The 17,601-nt window shown below is 42.5% G+C and overlaps 1 protein-coding gene across 4 annotated transcripts in view; it reads left to right on the top strand.

The window, feature by feature from the left end:
- MMD (monocyte to macrophage differentiation associated) overlaps window positions 1-17,601 on the top strand; it is a 159,688-nt gene that overhangs the window by 6,012 nt on the left and 136,075 nt on the right. The window contains exon 1 of one of the 4 annotated variants that reach the window (XM_063961275.1): window positions 13,466-13,504. The exons of the other annotated variants lie outside the window; for them this stretch is intronic. The gene's annotated coding sequence lies outside the window, so the exon portion shown is untranslated. Of the gene's footprint in view, window positions 1-13,465; window positions 13,505-17,601 lie in introns of those variants that run through there. 4 annotated transcript variants of the gene reach the window in all.

Genomic DNA, 17,601 nt, shown 5'->3' with positions numbered 1-17,601 from the left:
TGTCTGGATCTCCCATACAATATCTACAGTTATTAGAAAGACCGTTAATAGTTTGACAGGTAAAAGGTAGATAGTGCAAAAGGTCAACATAGAAATGGTCGACACAAATAAAGGTTGACAATTTTTTTGGGGTGTCATTTTGTATGTCTCAACATCTGTGACCCCAATTATTGGTAACATAGACCCTCGTGGGCTTGCTTCGCTCACCACGCTTTGGGCATGGTGCCTTGCACTGCTCAGGATACTATTCACTAGTGTAGTATACGTGGATGATAAACCAAGCAATAGTTAAAAAAAAAACAGTGAAAACCCACAAAAACTTGTGTCAACAATTATCATGTTGACCTTTTGACCCTATCGACTATCTAGACTGTGTCTATCTATAGTCTGGGTACCCTCCCATAGTGTACTTCCAGACATAGAAGCTGATAATGATATACAGTGCATTTGCATTTCAATTCACAAACGCTAAATGTGTTCTCATAAAGTGCGCAATTGCATATCTATACTGTATGTAAAATTGCAAAAAATGCATGATCCACACAGGTCTGGACAAGTAACCCATGTATCGGGTAAAGGGGCGTATTCACGGGCAGATTTAGGGAGAGATGTGTGTTGAGCGGTTCGCTCAGCACATATCATCTCTCCCCCCCCCCGCTCAGCACAGCGCGATGTGTGCTGAGCGTGCGGGGGGAGACCGGGGGGGACCACTCATTTTACCCAGCAGGTGAAATGAGCGACCTGATAGATTGAGCCTGCATGCAGGCCGATCTAACACCAGCGATAGCGATGCGCGGGGCTGCGCATCGCTATCACTGTGAGGGGTACAACCGGAGTGATCGCTGCTTAAAATCTAAGCAATCTAGTCAGATTGCTTAGATTTTAAGCAGCGATCGCTCCGTGAGTACCCCCTTTATAGGTCAGGATTTTATCAGACCTCTTACACCCAATTATGTATTTACAGCAATATACACACTCACTGTTAGGTTTTAGTAAAATAAAATCCGCTAGAGTACATTTGTTATAAGTCTTCCCTGTGTATACAGAAAAATCTTGCTGAAGTATTTTACACTCCAGAACCCGTATATTGGGGGTAATTCCAAGTTGATCGCAGCAGGAATTTTTTTAGCAGTTGGGCAAAACCATGTGCACTGCAGGGGGGGCAGATATAACATGTGCAGAGAGAGCTAGATTTGGGTGGGTTATTTTGTTTCTGTGCAGGGTAAATACTGGCTGCTTTATTTTTACACTGCAATTTAGATTGCAGATTGAAGTCACCACACCCAAATCTAACTCTCTCTGCACATGGTTTTGCCCAATTGCTAACAAACTTGCTGCTGCGATCAACTCAGAATTACCCCCATTGGTGGTTATTCAGGTTTGTTAGCAAATGGGCAAAACCATGTGCACTGCAGGTGGGGCAGATATAACATGTGCAGAGAGATTTAGATTTTGGTGGGTTTTATTGTTTGTTTTAACACACACCATCCAAATCTAACTCTTTCTGCACATCTTACGTCTACCCCACCTGCAGTGTAACATGGTTTTGCCCAATTGCTAACTTTTTTTTTTTTAGTTTGCTAACAAACCTGAATAAGGCCAATTTTTAGATTCAGCTGTGAGTTTGTAATGAGCCATCAAAAGAACTATGCTGACCACCATCATCATCATCATCATCATCAACAGCAGCATGTATTTGCCTCAGCCCCTTAGGTACCCACAATTGATACAGCTTTGACAGGTATTTGTTTGTTGGTCTTTATCAGGTATATGAGCATGCTCTCAATTTACTGAACCCATGTTAGACCTTCTTTTTCTAACGTCCTAAGTGGATGCTGGGGACTCCGTCAGGACCATGGGGTTTAGCGGCTCCGCAGGAGACAGGGCACAATAATAAAAGCTTTAGGATCAGGTGGTGTGCACTGGCTCCTCCCCCTAATACCCTCCTCCAAGCCTCAGTTAGATCTTTGTGCCCGGCCGAGAAGGGTGCAATCTAGGTGGCTCTCCTGAGCTGCTTAGAATAAAAGTTTAAGTTAGGTTTTTTTATTTTCAGTGAGTCCTGCTGGCAACAGGCTCACTGCTACGAGGGACTTAGGGGAGAGAAGTGAACTCACCTGCGTGCAGGATGGATTTGCTTCTTAGGCTACTGGACACCATTAGCTCCAGAGGGAGTCGGAACACAGGTCTCACCCTGGGGTTCGTCCCGGAGCCGTGCCGCCGACCCCCCTTGCAGATGCCGAAGTTGAAGAGGTCCAGAGGTCCAGAAACAGGCGGCAGAAGACTTCCAGTCTTCATAAGGTAGCGCACAGCACTGCAGCTGTGCGCCATTGTTGTCAGCACACTTCATACCAGCGGTCACTGAGGGTGCAGGGCGCTGGGGGGGGCGCCCTGGGCAGCAATGTATTATACCTTTTTTATGGCTAAAATTCATCACATATAGCCCTTGAGGCTATATGGATGTATTTAACCCCTGCCAGATCTCACAAACTCCGGGAGAAGAGCCCGCCGTTTTAGGGGGCGGGGCCTATTCTCCTCAGCACACGGCGCCATTTTCCTGCTCAGCTCTGCTGTGAGGAAGGCTCCCAGGCTCTCCCCTGCACTGCACTACAGAAACAGGGTTAAAACAGAGAGGGGGGGCACTTATTTGGCGATATGATTACATATGTGAAAATGCTATAAGGGAAAACACTTGTATAAGGGGTTGTCCCTGTATAATTATAGCGTTTTTGGTGTGTGCTGGCAAACTCTCCCTCTGTCTCCCCAAAGGGCTAGTGGGGTCCTGTCCTCTATCAGAGCATTCCCTGTGTGTGTGCTGTGTGTCGGTACGTGTGTGTCGACATGTAGGAGGACGATGTTGGTGAGGAGGCGGAGCAAATTGCCTGTATTGGTGATGTCACTCTCTAGGGAGTCGACACCGGAATGGATGGCTTATTTAGGAATTACGTGATAATGTCAACACGATGCAAGGTCGGTTGACGACATGAGACGGCCGGCAAACAAATTAGTACCTGTCCAGGCGTCTCAGACACCGTCAGGGGCTTGTAAAAACGCCCATTTACCTCAGTTGGTCGACACGGACACTGACTTCAGTGTCGACGGTGAAGAAACAAACGTATTTTCCTTTAGGGCCACACGTTACATGTTAAGGGCAATGAAGGAGGTGTTACATATTTCTGATACTACAAGTACCACAAATAAGGGTATTATGTAGGGTGGGAATAATCTACTTGTAGTTTTTCCTGAATCCGATAAATTAAAGTGTGTGATGATACGTGGGTTTCCTCCGATAGAAAATTATTGGAGGTATACCCTTTCCCGCCAGAAGTGAGGGCGAGTTGGGAAACACACCTTAGGGTGGATAAGGCGCTCACACGCTTATAAAAACAAGTGGCGTTACCGTCTCCAGATACGGCCGCCCTCAAAGAGCCAGCTGATAGGAAGCTGAAAAATATCCTAAAAAGTATATACACACATACTGGTGTTATACTACGACCAGCAATCGCCTCAGCCTGGATGTGCAGCGCTGGGGGGGCTTGGTCGGATTTCCTGACTGAAAATATTGATACCCTTGACAGGAACAATATTTTATTGACTATAGAGCATTTTAAGGATGCATTTCTATATATGCGAGATTCGCAGAGGGATATTTGCATTCTGGCATCAAGAGTAGATGTGATGTCCATATCTGCCAGACGATGTTTATAGACACGACAGTGGTCAGGTGATGCAGATTCCAGACGGCACATGGAAGTATTGCCGTATAAAGGGGCGGTCCATCGGACCTGGTGGCCATGGCAACAGCTGCAAAATCCACTTTTGTTACCCCAAGTCACATCTCAGCAGAAAAGGACACAGTCTTTTCAGTCTCAGTCCTTTCGTACCCATAAAGGCAGGCGGGCAAAAGGCCAGTCATATCTGCCCAGGGTTAGAGGAAAGGGAAGAAGACTGCAGCAGGCAGCCCATTCCCAGGAACAGAAGTCCTCCACAGCTTCTGCCAAGTCCGCAGCATGACGCTGGGGCCATACAAGCGGACTCAGGTGCGGTGGGGGGTCATCTCAAGAGTTTCAGCACGCAGTGGGCTCACTCGCAAGTGGACTCCTGGATCCTACACGTAGTATCCCAGGTGTACATTGGAAATTCGAGACGTCTTCCCCTCACAAGTTCCTGAAGTCTGCTTTACCAACGTCTCCCTCCGACAGGGAGGCAGTATTGGGAAAAAAATTCACAGGCTGTATTCCCAGCAGGTGATAATCAAAGTACCCCTCCTACAACAAGGGAAGGGGTATTATTCCACACTATATTGTGGTACTGAAGCCAAACGGCTCGGTGAGATCTAAAAGATTTGAACAATTACATACAAGGGTTCAAATCAAGATGGAGTCACTCAGAGCAGTGATAGCGAACCAGGACGATATGGTGTCACTGGATATCAGGGACGCTTACCTACATGTCCAAATTTTGCCCTTCTCACCAAGGGTATCTCAGGTTCGTGGTACAGAACTGTCACTATCAGTTCAGACGCTGCCGTTTGGATTGTCCACGGCACCCCGGGTCTTTACCATGGTAATGGCCGAAATGATGATTCTTCCTAAAAGAAATATGGACGCTTTCCTGATAAGGGCAAGGTCCAGAGAACAGTTGGCGGTTGGAGTAGCACTATCTCAAGTAGTTCTACGACAGCACGAGTGGATTCTAAATATTCCAAAATCGCAGCTTTTTCCGACGACACGTCTAATGTTCCTAGGAATGATTCTGGACACAGTCCAGAAAAGGATGTTTTCTCCCGGAGAAGAAGACCAGGGAGTTATCCGAGCTAGTCAGGAACCTCCTAAAACCAGGAAAAGTATCAGTGCATCATTGCACAAGGGTCCTGTGAAAAATGGTGGTTTCTTACAAAGCGATCCCATTCGGTAGATTTCACGAAAGAACCTTTCAGTGGAATCTGCTGGGAAAATGGTCCGGATCGCATCTTCAGATGCATCAGCGGACAACCCTGTCTCCAAGGACAAGGGTGTTTTCTTCTGCGGTGGCTGCAGAGTGCTCATCTATGAAAGGGCCGCAGATTCAACATTCAGGACTGGGTCCTGGTGACCACGGATGCCAGCCTGAGTGGCTGGGGAGCAGTCACACAAGGAAAAAATTTCCAGGGAGTGTGATCAAGTCTGGAGACTTCTCTCCACATAAATATACTGGAGCTAAGGGCAATTTACAAGGCTCTAAGCTTAGCAAGACCTCTGCTTCAAGGTCAGCCGGTATTGATCCAGTGGGACAACATCACGGCAGTCGCCCATGTAAACAGACAGGGCGGCACATGAAGCGGAGGGAAATGGCAGAAACTGCAAGGATTCTTCGCTGGGCGAAAAATCATGTGATAACACTCTCAGCAGTGTTAATTCCGGGAATGGAAAACTGGGAAGCAAACTTCCTCAGCAGGCATAACCTCCACCCGGGAGAGTGGGGACTTCAGCGGGAAGTCTTCCACATGATTGTAAACCGTTGGGAAAAACCAAAGGTGGACATGATGGCGTCCCGCCTGAACAAAAAACTAGACAAATATTGCGCCAGGTCAAGGGACCCTCAGGCAATAGCGGTGGATGCTCTGGTAACACTGTGGGTGTACCAGTCAGGGTATGTGTTCCCTCCTATGCATCTCATACCAAAAGTACTGAGAATCATAAGAAGGAGATGAGTAAGAACGATACTCGTGGTTCCGGATGGGTCAAGAAGGACTTGGTACCCGGAACTTCAAGAGATGCTCACGGAAGAACCGTGGCCTCTACCTTTAAGAAAGGACCTGCTCCAGCAGGGGCCTTGTCTGTTCCAAGACTTACCGCGGCTGCGTTTAACGGCATGGCAGTTGAACGCCGGATCCTGAAAGGGCATTCCAGATGAAGTCATCCCTACCCTGGTCGAAGCCAGGAAGGATGTAACCGCAAAACATTTTCACCGCATTTGGCGAAAATATGTTGCGTGGTGTGAGGCCAAGAAGGTCCCTACAGAGGAATTCCAACTGGGTCGTTTCCTACATTTCCTGAAAACAGGACTGTCTATGGGCCTAAAATTAGGGTCCATTAAGGTTCAAATTTCGACCCTGTCAAATTTCTTCCAGAAAGAACTGGCTTCAGTGCCTGAAGTTCAGACGTTTGTAAAAGGGGTACTGCATATACAGCCTCCTTTTGTGCCCCCAGTGGCACCTTGGGATCTCAATGTTGTTTTGAGTTTCCTAAAGTCACATTGGTGATCCACTCACCACTGTGGAATTAAAATATTTCACATGAAAGGTGAAGATTCTATTAGCCCTGGCTTCAGCCAGGCGTGTGTCAGAATGGGCGGCTTTATCATATAAAAGCCCTTACTTAATTTTTCATTCTGACAGGGCAGAATTGAGGACTCGTCCTCAATTTCTCCTTAAGGTGTTTTCTGTTTTTCACATGAACCAACCTATTGTGGTACCTGCGGCTACTAGGGACTTGGAGGACTCCAAGTTACTTGACGTTGTCAGGGCCCTGAAAATATATGTTTCCAGGACGAAATATCTTCTAAATATCAGGCAGATGACCAGAGAACGATTCTGAAATCCTCATACAGATTACCATGCATAGCAATAGCAAATTATATGCATATAAAAACATGCAATTTGATGCATAACATAAACCACAAACATAATAAGTTAACCAGGTTTCTATGACGACCAATATTATAGGAACCTAACACTGGATGTACTACTGTTACAACCAAGAGAAGTATACATTTATTTTATGGAAGTCATTCTGTATATCTTTTATTCTGTTTGTTCGATGTTTCTATTTTACCCACTAACCACCAGAAATGCTGAGCCACATTCACCCGTAACAGACACTAATGAACACAATATTCCAACCACCCCCGGATCGCAATCCAGATAGTGTGTATTCCCCTGAATGACTCCGGGAACTCGAAGAGGAAATAGGCTTTTAAAAAAATATATTTTATATATTATAGCATACATCATAATAAACAAAAAAGACGACTCAAATATTATTCATTTCGATATTCTCGTTTAAACTCAGCAGAGTTAGGGTCTCAAACGATAATATCCAGTAGACTTTTCTCTTTTACGCAATATATTGTACCTATCCCAACCCCTTTTGGTCTCTCTAACATGGTCTATACCTTGAACTGTTATACCATCTATGTCACCTTTATGTTTGTGTTTATGTTTTGTGTTTAATATGTGCTGACACAGCAGTGTTTAATATGTGAGACACAAGCAGTGGGACCTGATCCCCTTCAAAATATTTTGTCTATGTTCCAAGAACCTTTTGTTAAGTTTTCTAGTAGTCCGGTTTTATTTATATTATAACACAACTACTTCACTTTTGATAGTCTGTTTTATGTACAGATTCACGGTATCGCCATGGGCACCAGGTTTGCCCCCAGCTTTGCAAACTTATATATGGGCCGCTTCGAGGACAAATATGTCTGGGGAGGCCCATATGGGGTGAACCTGGTGCTCTATGGTAGGTACATCGACAATATGTTTTGTATTTGCGATGGGGATCACCAATCAGTCACTGAATTTCTTGATTTTCTTAACACTAATGATTTTGGATTACACTTCACTAGCACCATTTACCCTATGGAGATTACCTTCTTGGATATTGCCCCAGAATTCACAATAATATGATCTCAACCTCCACTTATAAAAAAAGATGCGGATTGTAACAATTTTTTAAACTACCAGAGTTGTCACTATCAACCATGGCTTAATAACATCCCCAAAAGCCAATGTTATAGACACAGACGTAATTGTTCAGACCTTCAACAATTTTACGCACAAGCTATAGAATTAGCAACGGCTCTGTTAGCACAGAATTATCCACAGGATATTCTTGAACAAGCGTATACAGAAGCAATTAGTGAAAATAGAGATGATCTATTTAATAAGGCTTCAGGTAAACAGATGTCTTCTATGGATAAGGATTCTAATCCAATTTTTATATCTAAACCCAATACATGCTCAAAGGAGGTGAAACATATTATAAAGAACAGTTATGGGATCCTAAAAGCTGATAGGAGTATTAGCACTATCTCTAGATGAAAATCCTAGGATTGTCTTCAAAAAGTAAGAAACTTACAGAATCTCCTATCACCAAGTCACTATAGAGATCCATCAAATGAACAAATAGAGATCTACCACATAGAGTGGGTTGTTTTAAGTGTGGCCGCATTAAGTGTATAACATGTAAACATATTAAGGATAAAAGAGTTACCTTTCATTCTAATACATATGGTACAAAATTTTATATAAGTGAGTTGTGATCACATGTCAATGTGGGATACAGTATGTGAGAAGGACTACTAGAAAACTTAACATAAGGTTCTTGGAACATATACAAAATATTTTGAAGGGGATCAGGTCCCACAGCTTGTCAGCACATATTAAACACAAACATAAAGGTGACCAAGAAGGTATAACAGTTCAAGGTACAGACCATGTTAGAGAGACCGAAAGGGGTGGGGATAGGTACAATATATTGTGTAAAAGAGAAACCTACTGGATATTATCGTTGGGGACCCTAACTCCGCTGGGTTTAAACGAGCATATCGAAATGAATAATATTTGAGTCGTCTTTTTGGTTTAGGTTTATTATTATGTATAAAAAATCCAAGAAAACAAAAATAAGTGGGCGCTAGTATGCTGGCTATGAGACAACTAAATCGGTAATGACTGCTGCTTCACAAATTGAGGTGCTGAACCTCAAAAAGACAGAAACTGAATAACAAACACAGTGAAGCGCTGTCATGAGCGATATAATTATTTATTTAAAAAATTCACAATGTATTAAAAGATAGGAATAAACATCCTGTAACTAAAAACATATAACCTCTTAGTAACATGCACAAAACACTGTAGCAATTTAATATGTCTCACTGGAGAAACTTCCCCTATAGACAATGTGTCTGTTTGTGCTTGGGATAATATATTGTAACACTCTGCAATTGACCAGACTTCTTTATATGAAACTCCACACGTGGGTTAACTGGACATATGAGCCCGTTGGATATTTTTAAAGATATAAAAGTCCATCCATGATATGGAAATTGACAAAGTTCACAGCTATGTGATCCACTCCGTTATTTACGGGGATTGTTATCACCTCCTGGACTCCGGTGGTGTTAAACAGAACTTGAGAGGCTTAACAGGGGGGTAGTATATTTTATATATGCTATATGGAATACAGTCAGAGCCGGCCATAGGCAAACTAGGCAATTGCCTAGGGCATTTGATATGCCTAGGGGCATCAGCTGCTTCTGCTGATTAAAATGATATGCGGCATGCCTATATTCTGTATGTAGCATTGCATATGCAGATACAGCCACAGTCTCACACAGTATATAGGCATGCTGCATATCAGTTTAATCAGCAGAAGCTGCTTGTGCATCCTAGCCACATAGCAATGCAAATGAGATGCTTTTTAATAAAAAAAATAGGTACCCAACATTAGCATTGAGACAAGAAATATGAGGACACATCTGTATCCAAGCAGAGGCAGAGGTCACAGTGTTAGTGGCAGTGTAAGCGCTATGTGCATGTGAGTGGGTTGGTTGTGCAGTAGTGTTCGGAATATGTGTAAGGAGCATTATGTGTGTCATGTAAAAATGCATTAATAATGTGCAACATATGTGTAAGGGGTACTATGTGTGTCATGTGTATAAGGGCATTAATAATGTGCGGCATATGTATAACAGGGTACTACTGTATATGTGTGATTATGTGTATAGGGGCACTAATAATGTGCAGCAAATGTGTAGGGAGCACTATGTGTGTCATGTGTATACGGGCATTAATAATGTGCGGCATGTGTAAAGCATATGTGTAAAAGGGCATTAATAAAGGTTGTTATAATGTGTAAGATGCATTATGTTTATAAGGACATTAATGATGTGTCATGTGTAAGGAGCATTAGTGTGTGGAATTATGTGTCTAAATGCATTACTAATATGTGGCATTATGTGTATAAGGTGCTCTACTACGTGGTGTTGCGTATAGAAAGGGCACTACTGTGTCGTCTAATGTGAATAAAGAGCAATAGGGTGTGGTGTAATGTAAATAAGGAGCAATTCAGTGTGATGTAATGTAAATAAGGGGCTCTACTGTGAGGAGTAACGTTTATAAGGTAAAGTGATACTACTGTGGGATGTAATATGAATTATGGACACTATCGCATAATCAAATGTGAATAAAGTTGCAGTACTGTGTGGCGTAAATTGAATTGGTGGTACTATTGTGTGGCCATGCCCCTTGCCAGCAAAAACACACTCCTTTTTGGGCTGTGCGCCAAATGTGCGAACTGTTCCTATTTAAAATATAGGGGGTACAAACACCAAAATAAGGACTGTTATAGGTGAGGGGTGATGGTGCTGGGAAAGAGGTGCAAGGTCCGAGGCGGAACCAGCGGTGGTGCTAGGGGGCACCAGCCAAAATCTTGCCTAGGGCATCATATTGGTTAGGGCCGGCTCTGAATACAGTAACCGTTTTTAAGCATAAACGCTATTTGGCAGTCTGTTAGTTATGCTTACCCCAGCCTCTGTAGCAGTGCAGTTGATTGTATAATAACTGTGGGCGCCGGCTGCCCGCTTTCAAGCACTGAAGCCAAGGATGGTCTGACCGGAGCTGTGGGTGACTGTAAAAACTTTCCCCGTGGTGTGGATATAGAAATTTGACCACTCCCTCACGGTGATTGATGGGAAGCTGTCAGAGACAACTTGTGTCCTGTGTCTCTGTGGCGGTCTGCAGAGTGCCGTGCAAGGTGCCGGGTGGTGAATTTAACAATGAAAGCCGTCCGGGACGTGCTGCTGGATATTGACCGCTCTAATGCAAATAGTCAACAGGATGACGGGCAAATTGCCGGGCGGAATGCTTGACGCGTTTCTCAGCCTCAATACCGGGGCTGTTTCCTCAGACTTCTGAGTATACTTTTGTAACTGTAATTTTATTTATTAAAACTTTTTTTAAATATACTTGCACTCTCACTATATGATATTATTATTATTATTATTATTATTATATAATCTATTGACTATGTTCTTGTGTGTTTGGTAATTATTCAGATTACTGATTGGAAGCTGCAAGCATAATTGATTTGATCAGTAATACTAGGTAATATTATAGTATTTTTGGAATATAAGAAATTTTATATAACTGTTTGCGCCTGATATAAGGTACTGTACAAAGGTTATGTGAAAAAAACTTATTATATCTATCTAGTGTATTAGAATATACAGTAACATTGTCCCAAGCGCATATATATATATATATATATATATATATATATATATATATATATATATATATATATATATACATATATATATATATATATAATTCATAAGGATCCGATCCGGCCTCCGGGCCGTCCTATTATAGCCGCTCGAGACTCCATTTATTATAAAGTATCAAAGTACTTGGACACTTTCCTTCAGCCTGTCATACAGGTACAGGACACTTACCTTAAGGACACGACGACATTATTACGAAAGTTGGATTCGTTACCATCACATCACCCTTACCTCCATGCTTCTTATGTACACTAGATGTGGTCAACCTTTATACTAGTATTCCGCAGGATGGGGGGCTATTAGCAATCAGGAGGTTATTGGTATCTAGCGATGTGTATACTGGTCCTGATGTTGATTTTTTTTATTCAGTTGTTAGAATTAACGCTGAAACGAAATTACTTTCTTTTTGATGGGCAGTGGTACCTTCAGTGCCAGGGTTGTGCCATGGGGTCCTGCGTGGCCCCAGCCTTTGCTAATGGGTACATGTTTGATATAGAACGGACTATTTTTTTCAGGATTCCCAGATTGCTTCTAAGATTTTGTTGTTTATTAGGTACATAGACGACCTGCTGGTTATTTGGTTGGGTGAAGAAGTTGAATTCCATCAATTAATGTCATATGCCAATAGTTGTAATGAATTTATTAAATTTACATACAGTATTAGTAATCAAGAGGTTAACTATTTAGATGTAAAATTAACACTTGATCATGGTAAGCTACATACTGCTTTGTTTAGAAAAACTACCGATAGGAATAATGCATTACATTTCTCCAGCCAACATCCATTATCAACTAAAAAAGGTCTTCCATTCTCCCAATTTCTCAGGGTACACAGGATCTCAGATAATATTGAATCCACTAAAAAAGATACTGATATCATGATTACTCAGTTTTTGGCTAGGGGTTACAAATATTCAGATTTGCTAAAAGCTAAGGAAAAGGCATTTGCCATTCCACGTTGAGAACTTTTGCATTCAGCAAATCGTAAGTTAGTGCCTTTAACGAATAAAATCCCATTCGTACAAAGATTTAATTCACGCAGTGATTGCCTGGTTAAGCACACCAAAAAATTATGGCCTTTGGTATCCACTGACCCTGATCTGAGAGTGTTTCAGAACATGTCGGTATTACCTAGCTTCTCCCGCAATAGAAATCTGAAGGACTGGCTGGTTAAGAATGATATTACCGGTAGGAAGATCTCTTCCATGCCGAGTACCTTCTTAAAACGCAAACCTGGGTGCTATAAGTGCACTGGATGTACCACGTGCAGTTTTCTAAAGACGGGGGATTCATTTGCTCATCCCCATACAGGTAAACGCATTGCTATACGGCAGGTACTTACCTGTACTACCACCCATGTGGTTTACTTCATACGTTGTCCTTGTGGTCTTTTCTATAAAGGAAAGACCACAAGACAATTTAAAGAGCGCATGAACATGCACAGATCCTCCATTAGAAAAGCTGTGGAGGGTACTGTAGTGTCTCAAGAACAACCTGTAGCACGTCATTTCAGAGAGTGTAATCATGGTTTGGCTACACTTAGGTACAAAATAATTGAACAAGTTGAGAAAAAGATGCGAGGAGGTGATAGGGATAGAATCCTGCTGCAAAAGGAGGCTAGATGGATACATCGCCTCAATACGGTTTCTCCTTATGGTCTCAATGAGAATTTGGGGTTGAACTGTTTCCTGTAAGATTCGCAGGGACCTATATATTATGGTAATATTAACTGTTCATTATTTCTCATAAATGTATTATTGATTCTGTTAGTACCGAGTCCGCATACTGCTGATGTCGTTTTTTAGATAATTCTGTAATGGATTGATTAGGAACTTTGCCCTATTTTGTTTAAAAGTTTTTTCTTTATTTGTGATTGTATATAGTTTGTCTTCTCCTGTTACCAGGCAACAGGATGCTGTGCGGTGGTGACGCGTGGGTCTGCGCGTGTCGCAGCGCATGACGTCACTGATAGCCGCCGGCGCCCTGTGTGCGGAAGGGCAGGAGCTGACGAGGTTGGCGTTTTGGGTGTTGGTGAGCTATATATGTTTGTTTGTTTTATTGTATTTCATATCCTGATGACGATTTGAATAAAATCGAAACGTTGATATTATGATCTCTACGCTTTGAAGTCCTTGGAGTGCCGCCCGCTACTTTTGTCTTATCGTGGTGTTTCTACATCGGGGTGAGTACCTGGGCCTGTTGTATCTGCATTGTGAGTGCCAGATTTTCTGGTTCCAATTGTGTGCTGCTGATAATGCCGCTGTCGTACTGGACTCTATGTTGACTGGCAAACTACCTTGAGAAAGGTCCTATCATGGGACCGAAACGTTGGTGAGCCCTTTCCAATTTTTGTGACTTGAAGTTTGATGGAACCAATTCCTTGATTAAATTTGTGTTTATACTAATTACGCAAGTCTGGAGAGTGCTATCATTCTTCCACTGTATGTGGAGGAACTCTGTATTGTATGATAAGTCTGACTCTTGATTGAGCCAGGCTTTGATTGGCACCCCAGCCGCTATCCGTGTTGGGTGAGAGTGTGGGACTTCCTTTGTGTATGTGTGTGTGTATGTGTGTGTGTGTGTATGTGTATGTATATATATATATATATATATATATATATATATATATATATATATATATATTAGTTGTAGTTATTGCATGCACCAAGAATAGTAATACGACTGGCATTCGCCAAAAGACGCTCTGTTGGATTGCTTCCTTGTAACATGCTGCTGATCAAAGCCATTTATACCCCTCTCACACCAAAAATGCATGGTCTCACCCGGGAATATGGTCCCGGGATCATGCAGGGACATTCCCGGGTTAGACGCCTTGTATACCGCAGTCAGCAGCCCGGCATATTGCCTGGTTGCTGACGTCAGCGGTGACGGCGCTAGAGATCACATGATCTCCAAGCGCCGCCTGTACATAGAGAGTGAACGGGAGCCGGGGCGCATTGACCCAGCTCCCGTTCACACCGCATAGTGAGCCGGGTTGAACGCGGGTTCAACCCTGGTCAAGAGCAGGGTTGAAATACTGGGTCACTGGACCCGGTATTTCAGCCCGGCCCATACCGCACATGAACACTGGTTATGCACGTTCATGTGCCAATAACCCGTGTTCAGAGGTGCTGGTATGAAAGGGGTATTAGGGTATTCCGTCTTCTATAAACATGAATGCGGAATATAAGGGATGTCACCATCTGATGCTATATTTTCCATGTTCTTTTTAAAGGTGGAGCTTGTACATTAGGAATAGTGAGGAATTCCGATGTTAGGTCCCTCCTTTTCTAATAGTTGAACCAAGGAAAGAGAATGAAAGAAATTGGTATATACAGTATGGATTTTTAGCAGTAGTGTCTGTGCTAATGTAATTTGGATTATCTGGCATTACTCATTTTTGCCCATAGAAGAGTCCAGTAACCTACTATGTGTGCAGCCACATATAGGAACCTAATGTCCCCATATACCTGTCCTCTTTGAGCCATGTGCAAGAAGCCTGGCGCGAGCCACATGTAGCATTTTTCACACTGGATATTTTGTCCTCTATTTTGCGTTTTAGTACACATATATGGATGGGGGGTGGTTTACACAAAAGAATTGATATAAATTTGTAGATGAAGCCAAACAATGCATGGCAAGAGTCACATGTATCAGACCTGTCTTTTGCCTTTTTTCACAGATTCATACTTTTTCCTTCATTTTGCATCTTGGTTTTCTGATAATGTATTAGGTACAGCTATAGCCACGCTCCTCTTACCCACGGCAGCACAGGCAAAGTTGCTGCTACGCCGCCCATTCATTCCTATGACTGTGCATATGCATGCAAGTGTCTTAGTCACGAGCACACTATTCGCGCCTGTTTTGCCACGGACAAGATGCTCAGAGAGAAAGATGAGTGTGGCTGCATCTGTACTTAGGACTAGTGTTACCGCAGCTAATTGTATACCCCCCCATTGTCTTGTACTGTATGCTGTTTTCTTGTTTTGCTCATTTGTTTATGTAGTTTGTTAGGCGCTGCAAAACCCTTGTGGTGCCATATAAATAAATAATAATAATAATAATAAGTGAAGTTATGTGTATGTGGAAACTTCTGTGATTGAATCCCCAGTAATGTAGGCATGTATTTGTGGAACGCTCTCATATATCTCTTGAACTGTTCAATATACTGTATACCAGTTTTATTTTTACTTCTATGATCACCCAATATCTATGCAGCCCTGTTACTGTGTCCTTATTTGCATCTTATTTTATGAGCAGCAGTTTCTGGAATGTGTATATAGACTAATGCTGTCTAAAATTTATCAGGAATTGTTTGTGAATTGTAAGCTGTGCTCTGTATGTGGATCCGATAAGCAGTTTCATGTGTCTGGAGAGCTTTTACCAGATGTCTCCAGGGTTTGAGGCAACCTCAAGTAACCTTTGGCACACTTGGATCATTGAGACTTGACGTAGGAATGTCAGGTTTCCTCATCAGCCTGTGAAAGAAGAATTCTGTATTTCTCTGTGATTTCCTTCATCGTATATAATATACGTGGTTTTCTGACTAAAGTACAATATCAATTTTACTTCTAATGAATGAGAAAATGTATGCCACACACTATTTGGCCAGTACAGTGTTCCGTTCTATGCCACCTAACGGAACAGTTTGCCGCTCAAAGCTTTTTGGGGATTATTGATCACTATAATGATCCCAGGGGCCGTTCACATGAGCAGAACATTTCACTTCTTTTACATGTTTCAAGGATCCCTTAAAGGAACAACTTTTCACAGAAGACCCTTGATGTGTGTCATGGGTCACAACACTCAAAGAAATGGTCCTGGATCAGCAAGACACCTAAGCAACTCATTGCTCTGGAATACATTGTAAATATGCTATACTGTATGCCAGAAATGGCAACTGCAGAGGATAGAAAGAGCAATGTGGTTATATGTTATCTATGGCAGATGTAATTTAAGCCAGCCCACGTTATGGGAAAAATTTGATCCCATGGCGATCGCAGGTCTATTGTCCCAAAACTATTGGGGGTGTCAACAATCAATTGACTCCCAGAAACCCCAGGGGGGTTTACAAGCCTGAAGTTTTTCATGGCACCTTTTGTAAATCTGCAATAGTGACACATGTTCCTGGTATTCTACTTTTCAGAGTCCAATAAAGAGTTGGCATAAAATTCAGTTTTAGGGACTTGTCAAAGTGCAAAATAGCACCTTTTAGCTGAATTACTCATAACTCCTAAATTAGCATGTTATTAAGTAACCTGAACCCCAGTAGTTCCTTGAATTGTCAGCCAGAAAGGCATAGTTGGCTGTACTAAGTAATAAATGTAACCCCACTTGGAACTCCCCTGCAATTGGGCATAATGCCAGTGGAGCTTACCCACAATTTTTAAATGCCGCCATGTGGCTGTTGTATTGCCAATATTTACTCTCTTATATATGTGGCTGGGCAAACTTTACGGGAGTGCTGATCAGCTGGATAAAGACAAAGACTTTCGCCATTTTACCTCCCTCCAATCAGCTTCTAGCTGTCCTTTTTCAAACACAGCCTGTAACATGGCAGATTGGCACTTCATCTCTCTCCAGTATTTGATACACCCCCTCCCCAAATAACAAAATCCAGCAATAGGAAAAATCTGTAAGGGTACGGTGGCACTCTTTATTTGAGTGTGGTTACACCCTTTGTTCATGGTGATTGAGTGACCTTGTCGGGACCAACTTATTTGCAGATATAATGGAGCTGTATTCACTGCATGATACTGGGAGGTGAGAGGTAGAGTGTAAGGCTGAGCACACACTGATAGATATAGCGCCCATTTCACAGGCGATATATCTGTAGGTGTACATCCAATATGTCTATGAATGGCATTGTTCACAGACATATCGCATCGGCCCTGCAGCATAGCCAATGTCGATATTGCTTGCTGAAAAATTGGCATGTCTGGCTGTGTGTATGGGCGACCCGCCGACTGTGTACTTGCTCCAGGGACTGACATTGGGTGTGAATCAGTAGATCTACATGGAAAATATAGTCAATAGATCGAAGCAAAATGGTCGACAGGGTCAAAAGGTCGACTTGGAAATGGTCAACACAAGTTCTTGCCGTTTTTCTGGTGTCATGTTCAATGTTTACCTCGTGTGACTATAAGTAGTGTACCACTTTGCTCACCACGCTTCAGGCAAGATTCATTGCTCCGCTACTGCTATGATTGGCACAGGTTACTATTCCCAATCATAGCTCACGTGGATGGTAAAGGATGGAACAATGGAAAAAACTTGTGT

Source organism: Pseudophryne corroboree, chromosome 3 (genome assembly GCF_028390025.1).
Source record: "Pseudophryne corroboree isolate aPseCor3 chromosome 3, aPseCor3.hap2, whole genome shotgun sequence".
In the NCBI taxonomy this organism is placed as follows: domain Eukaryota; kingdom Metazoa; phylum Chordata; class Amphibia; order Anura; family Myobatrachidae; genus Pseudophryne; species Pseudophryne corroboree.
Note: the sequence above shows the minus strand (reverse complement) of the source record. Positions and strands in the feature narration are given on the sequence as shown.